This window comes from Pteropus alecto, unplaced genomic scaffold (assembly GCF_000325575.1).
Source record: "Pteropus alecto unplaced genomic scaffold, ASM32557v1 scaffold461, whole genome shotgun sequence".
Classification (NCBI taxonomy): Eukaryota; Metazoa; Chordata; class Mammalia; order Chiroptera; family Pteropodidae; genus Pteropus; species Pteropus alecto.
The window spans coordinates 5473661-5481259 of NW_006431079.1; the positions used below are offsets into that span (position 1 = coordinate 5473661).

Here is a 7599-nt window from a genome sequence, read left to right on the forward strand (position 1 = left end):
ACATTTCTTGATATCAAAATCTACTACAATATTTGTCAATTTTGCACAGACAGCAGACTGAAACATCCTCTCTACCCCTGCTCTTTCTGAGAAAGAGGCCTATTTGCTTATCCATGAGTTTTGTCCTGAGAGGCAGTCTTCTGACACACGTGGGGATCACAGAGGTACTCTCAAGGAATGTATGCCCAGTTTTGTGACTGCTACCCAGGGGATAACTCCAGATCTCAGTCTGGTGGCCAGTAGGGCTTATACTTGTGGTCCCACAGGATTGTATATATTTGCATACTTTAAAATTATCAAGACTAAATCATAATAATATAGACAACTTGAATACACCTATGACAAGTAAGGAGATTGAGTCAAAGTAAAAAATTTCCCAACAAAGGAAAACCCTGGATCTGATGGCTTCACCGGTGAATACTACCAAACATTTAAAGAAAACTAATACCAACCTTTCTCAAAATTTTCCAAAAATTGAAGAGGAAGAACCACATCCTAATCTATTTTGTGAGACCAGCATTACCTTTATACCAAATCTAGACAAAGACACTACAAAAGAACAAACAAACAAACAAACATGGACCAATATCCTTTATAAATACTGATGCAAAAACCCTTAACAAAATACTAGAAAACTAAATTCAGCAGCTTAGTAAAAGAAGTATACACCATGACCAAAGTGGGATTAATTCCTGGAATGCCTAGATGTTTCAAAATAGCCACTTCTTGTGTATCTGGCTTCCAATCAGCCTGCATCTAGGTGCTGGCTGAGACTGTCCCCTTCAGGTCACTGACAGATCTTGGGAGCTATTAAAAAACAAAATAGGTTGCTTGAACAATCACAAAGGTTTGAGAGACAACCAAGAGCTAAAGCAAGGTTGATAATGGTTATCTCTACATGAGGCCACTATTTCAAGAATGAGAGAGATTGCTGTTTCATCTAATGCATGGAAACCAACACAGAGGGTAAAAGTGAAATGAAGAAACAACAAAATATGTTCTAAACAAAAGAACAAGGTAATACCTTAGAAAAAAATAACTTTAATGAAATTGAGATAAGTCTTTTACCTGATAAAATGTTCAAAGTAATGGTCATAAAAATGCTTACTGAACTCAGGAGAAGAATGAATAAACACAGTGAGAACTTTAACAAAGAGATAAAAACATTTTAAAAGTACCAAATAGGGAAGATGGAATCGAGCAGCGGGATAAAAAACTTGGACTTTCACCGAAAGTGAGACAAAGATGAATATGAGAAGCTCACTGAGAAGAGGCTCATGGAAGAGAGAGAATAGAAGGATGGAAAACCACTGCGCCCGGTCAAGTGGGAGCTTCTCTGGCATAAGGACTACATGGTGGACTTGGAATCCAAGCTTGGAAAGACCATTGTCATTACCAAGAGCACCCCACAATCTGAAATGGGAGGATATTACTGCAATGTCTGTGACTGTATTGTGAAGGACTCCATCAACTTCGTAGATCACATTAATGGAAAAAAAACATCCATCATCAGCGAAACCTGGGCATGTATATGCATGTGGAATGTTCCACCTTGGATCAGGTGAAAAAACTTTTTGAAGTCAATAAGAAGAAGATGGAAGAGAAGCAGTAGGATTAGAATTTTCAGGAAAGGATGAAGGAGCTCAGAGAAGAAGAGGGAAAGACCAAAGCCTATAAGAAAGAGAAACAGAAGGAGAAGAAAAGGAAGGCTGAGGAGGACTTCATGTTTGAGGAGGATGATGAGATAGCAGCTGTGATGGGCTTCTCTGGCTTTGGTGCCATTAAGAAGAATTACTGAGGCTTTCTATGACTGGCCCTTTCCTGGGCTTAACTTTGTGTGTGGAGGGGTCCTTAAGAATGGCAATGGGGAGGGCGTTTATGGTTTCCCTCTATCTTGGGGGAGAGCATAGGAGGCAGAGGCAATGCAGTGGCATATTCCTTCAATCTCAGTGTACCACTGGAGTCAGAGGACCTCTGCTCATCTGAGTTCCCAATAAAAAATGAAAAACAAAAATCCCTCCTCTTCTGAGGCTGCTTCCCAGAAACTTCCCCTGCATCTTTTCCTCTTCATCTATTGAATCTCTTCTTTGAGCATCCAAAATTTATCCTATGTTCTGCCTTTGTTTTAATTATGACTCTTGCTTAGCCCACAGTGAAAGAGTTCTCTGGGTCCCCATTTTCTAAATGATTCCATATCCTGGACCAGCCCCTACCCTTTCCCTCATCTCCCACTGTGGTTCTCTGGCTGCCTGTGTGTGCATGTGTACTTCTGCCTGGGTCAGTGGTATGTGTGGATGTGTGCGCATGAATCTATCACACAGAAGGAGCCTGAGCTAGAACCTCAGAGCATTGCTGCCTTGGGGCCTGATGTTCTGTTTCCTCAGTGCATGTAACAGGAAATTAAATGGAATGAGTGATGTGGTTTGTCTGGTGAGTTTTTTACCTTCTTTTTTTCATACATAAACTGTTCAGTTTTTCATGTTTGTTTTATTTTATTGAGGATCATTCTGTTTTTGTCTTCCTTGTGGACAGGCTTTTGGAAAGAACTGTTTGATGCAAAAAAGAAAAAGGAAAAAAAAAACCCTCATATAGGAGCCCTTGGGTCTCAGAGGCTGTTCAACATGTACAACAAATGGCACTGACTGGGCCTTTTAAAAAAAGTACCGAATAGGAGTCACAGAGCTGAAGAATACACTAACTGAACTGAAATACACACTAGGAGGGGTTCGAGAACAGACCAGATGAAGCAGAAGAAAAGATGTGTAAACCTGAAGACAGTGCAGTGGAACTCACTCAATCAGAGCTGCGAAAAGAAAAGAAAAAAGAAAAAAGTGAAGATAGCATAAAGGACTTATGTGACAACATCAGGCAAACTAACATTGTCATTGTAGGAGTCTCAGAAGGAGAAGAGATAGAGAAAGGGGCAGAAAACTTATTTGAAGAGATAATGGCTGAAAACTTCCCTAATCTGGGTGAGGAAACAGATATCCAGATCCAGAAGCGCACACATTATAATTAAAATATCAAAATTTAAAGACAAGGAGAGAATCTTAAAAGCAGCAAGAGAAAAACAACTTGTTAGTACAAGGGAAAACCCATAAGACTAACAGCAGATTTTTGCTGACTAAAAGAGAGTGGCACGATATAGTCAAAGTGCTGAAAGAAAAAAAATGCTGACCCAAAATACTCTACCCTACAAAGTTATCATTCAAAATTGAAGGAGAGGTAAAGAGTTTTCCAGACTAACAAAAGCTGAAGGAATTCACCACTAAACTCCCTTACAAAAAATGTTAAAGGAACTTCTTTAAGCTGAAAACAAAGGGTGTTAATTAGGAACTTGAAAATAGATGAAAGTATAAGTCTCACTGGTAAAGGAAAATATATGGTAAAGGTGGTAGATTAATCACTTATAAAGCTAGTATAAAGGTTAAAATATAAAAGCAGTAAAAATAACTGTAAATATAATAATTAGTTAAGGTACAGACCAGATAAAAAATGTAAGACATGACATCAAAAATATAAAATGTGGAGGGAAGAGTAAAAATGTAGAACTTTAAAATGCACTCGAACTTAAGTTGTTATCAACTTAAAATAGACTTTTAAATGTAAGTTTTTATATGTTAACCTCATGGTAACCATAAAGCAAAATTATAGCAGATACACAAAAGCTAAAGAGAAATAAATCTAAGCATACTACTAAACAAGTCTTCAAACCACAAAGGAAGAGAGTTAGAGAAGAAGCATTGAACAGAGAGGAACTACAACACAGTCAGGAAACAATTAATTAAATGGTAGTAAGTACAAATCTATAAATAATTACTTTAAATGTAAATGAACTAAATTCTCCAAACAAAAGACATAATAGTTGAATGGATTAAAAAACAAACAAACCCCAAGACTCATCTATATACTGCCTACAAGAGGCACTTCAGATATAAGGAAGCACACAGGCTTGAATTGAAGAGATGGAAAAAGATATTCCATGCAAATGGAAACCAAAAGAAAGCTGGGATAGCTATACTTATATTAGACACCTGATTTCAAACTGTACCACAAAGCCATAATAATCAAAACAGTACTATGTTGGCATGAAAACAGACACATAGATCAATAGAACAGATTAAAAAGCCCAGAAATAAATTTGCACATGTATGGTCAATTAATTTACGACAAAGGAGCCAAGAATAAACAATGAAGCAAGAACAGTCTCTGCAATAAATATTGTTGGGAAAAATGGCCAGCCACATGCAAAAGAATAAAACTGGATTGCTGTCTTACACTATATGCATAAATTAACTCAAAATAGATTAAAAAAAAAAACATAGGTGGTAGGCTCTTGACATTAGTCATGGCAATAATTTTTTAGATTTGACACCAAAGCAAAGGCAACCAAAGCAAAAAATAAACAAGTGGGAATACATCAAACTAAAAAGCTTCTACACAGCAAAGGAAACCATTACCAAAATGTAAAGACAACCTACTGAATGGCAGAAAATATGTGCAAATCATATATCTGGTAAATATCCAAAATATATAAAAACCTCATAGAATTCAATAGCAAAACAAATGAACAAACAAAAACAATTCAATTAATGTTGGGCAGAAGAGGCATTTTTCTAAAGAGACATGCAGATGGGAAATTAGTACATGAAAAGGTGCTCAATGTCACCAATCAGGGAAATGCAAATTAAAACCACAATGAGATACCAACTCATACCTGTTAGAATGGCTATTATCAAAAAGATAAGAAGTAACAAGTGTTAATGATGATGTGGAAAAGGAGAACCCTTGTGCACTGCTGGTGGAAATGTAAATTGGTACAGCCATTATGGAAAACAGTATGGAGTTTTCTCAAAAAATTAAAAATAGAACTACCAAATGATCCACTAATTTCATTTCTGGGTATTTATCTGAAGAAAATAAAAGCACTATCTCAAAAAGATATATGCACCCAGATGTTCATTGCACCATCATTTACAATAGATTAGACATGGAAACAACCTGTCTACTGATAGATGAATGGAAAAAAAATATGTATATATATAATGAAATATTATTCAGTCATAGAAAGGAATGGAATCTTGTCATTTGTGACCACATGGATGATTCTTGAGGGCATTATGCTAAATGAAACTATGTCAGATGGTTTTAGATACAGAGAACATATTGGTAGTTGCCAGAGGTTGGGTATGAGAGTGGGAAAATGGGTACATGGAGTCAAAAGGTACAAACTTCCAGTTATGAAATAAGTCCTGTGAATGTAATGAACACCATGATGACTATAGTTAACACTACTGTATTACATATCTAAAAGTTGCTAAGGGAGTAGATCTTAAAAGTTTTTCATCATAAGAAAAAAAATTTGTGACTATGTATTGTGGTGGACGTTAACTAGACTTATTGTGGCAATTATTTTGTAATAATACAAATATTAAAATATTATGTTGTACACCTGAAATGAATTCAATATTATGTCAATTATATCTCAGTAAAAAACTTTAAAATATCACTAAAAAAATATACTACAAAATTACAGTAATTAAAACTGGTACTGACATATGGATAGACATAAAAAGCAATGATTTAGAATAGAGAGCCCAGAAATATACCCTTGTATATGTATGGTTAAATGATTTTTGACAAGAGCATGAAGACCATTCAATGGGGAAAGAACAGTTTTCAACAAAGAGTGCCAGAAAAACTAGATATCTACTTTCAAAAGAATTAAGTTGTACCTTTACCTAACACTATACAAAAAAGTTAACTTGAAAGGAATCAAAGACCTAAATGTAAGACCTAAAGCAATATAATTCTTAAAAGAAAATATAAAACAAAAGCTTTGTAGCATTGGATTTGGCACTTATTTCTTGGATATGACACAAAAAGCATAGTAATAAAAAAAAGATGGACAAATTTGGCTTCTTGAAAATTTAAAAAATTTGGGCATCAATAGTAACTGTCAACTGAGTAAAATGGCAATCCATAGAATGGGAGATTTGATTTGATAAAGGATTAATATCCAGAAATTATGGAAAACTTCTAAAACGGAACAGCAAAAAACACAACTGTCCTTTTTAAATAATGGTCAAAAGACTTGACTAGACATTTCTCCAAAGAAGATATACAAAGGGCCAATAAGCACATGAAAAGATGTCTGATGTAGATCTTTAGGAAATCATTAGGAAAAAGCAAATCAAAAATAAAATGAGATATCACCTAACACCTATTAGGATGGTTACCATAAAAAACTGTAAATAATAGATGTTGGCAAGAATATGGAGAAATTGGAACTTTTGTGCACTTTTGGTGCACAATGTAAAATGTAAATGAATGTATAGCTGCTGTACGTGTATAGCCAGAATATAAAAAGTATATAGCCTTGTGGAAAACAATATGACAGTTTCTCGAAAAAAATTAAAAATAGAATTACCATACAATCCAGCAATTCTACTTCTGAGTACATACTCGAAAGGATTGACAAGAGGGTCTCAGGGAGATATTTGTACAATCATGTATGTAGCAGTATTATTCACAATAGCTAAAACTTGGAAGCAGCCCAAGTATCCATCATTCGATGAATGGATAAACAAAATGTATATACATACAGTGCAATATTATTCAGCCTTAAAAGGAAGGAAATTCTGACACATGCTCCAGCATGGATGAACCTTGAGGACATTATGCTAAATAAAAGAAGCCAATAAAAAAGATAAATACTGTATAGTTCCACTTACATGGGGTACTTTAAGTACTCAAAACCATAGAGACATAGAGATGGAAAGTAGTATGATGGTTGCCAGGACCGGGAGCAGAGGCGAATTATTGTTTAATGTATATAGAGCTTCTGTATTTATATAAGATAAAAAAGAGTTATGGAGATAGATGGTGGTGATGGTTGAATTATAAATATATTTAACATTATAAATGTATTTAACACCACTGACCTGTATACTTAACACAATTACAATGGTAAATTTTATGTTATGTGTATTTTATCACACACACACACACACACACACAAAATAACTGTAGAAAAAACCTTTGCCAAACTGTAAAAAAAAAAAAGATCATGAATTATCTGAGTGATAACTTCGTATGGTATATACATGCCTAATCACTGTGTTGTACACCTGAAACTAATGTAATATTGTATGTCAACTGTAATTGAAAAATAAATTAAAAAAATAAAAAATAAAATAAAAATAAGTAAATTAAAAAGATCGTAGAGCTCCTGATCATTTTTTCTAAGTGTTTTCTCAGGATCTATTTGCTTTATGTTTAAACATAATTCTGACAAGCCTTGTTTCTGTTCTCTTGAGAACAGGTTAATTGAAGAGATGAGCACAAAAATCCTTTTTATAGTTTTTGACCTCTATTTACAGGTTCTTTTTTAATGCACTTAAGCTCTTTGTTTTCATATCATTATTTTAAGTTTGGTTTTTGTTGCTTTTCTATTTTCCTTCCTTCTTTCTTTTTCTTCCTTCCTTCCTTTTTTCTGTTTTTCTTCGTTTTTTTTTCTTTCCGGAGGTTCCTGGTACATCCGTTTCTAGTGCTATTAAAATATTTTCCTTAAAAATAAGTTTTATAGGATAAAAGGTT

The 7599-nt window shown here is 34.5% G+C and overlaps 1 pseudogene; it reads left to right on the plus strand.

Annotated features, from left to right (window-relative positions):
* Positions 1–1190: 1190 nt before the first annotated feature.
* Positions 1191–1798, plus strand: LOC102894800 (annotated as a pseudogene).
* The last annotated feature ends 5801 nt before the right edge of the window (positions 1799–7599 follow it).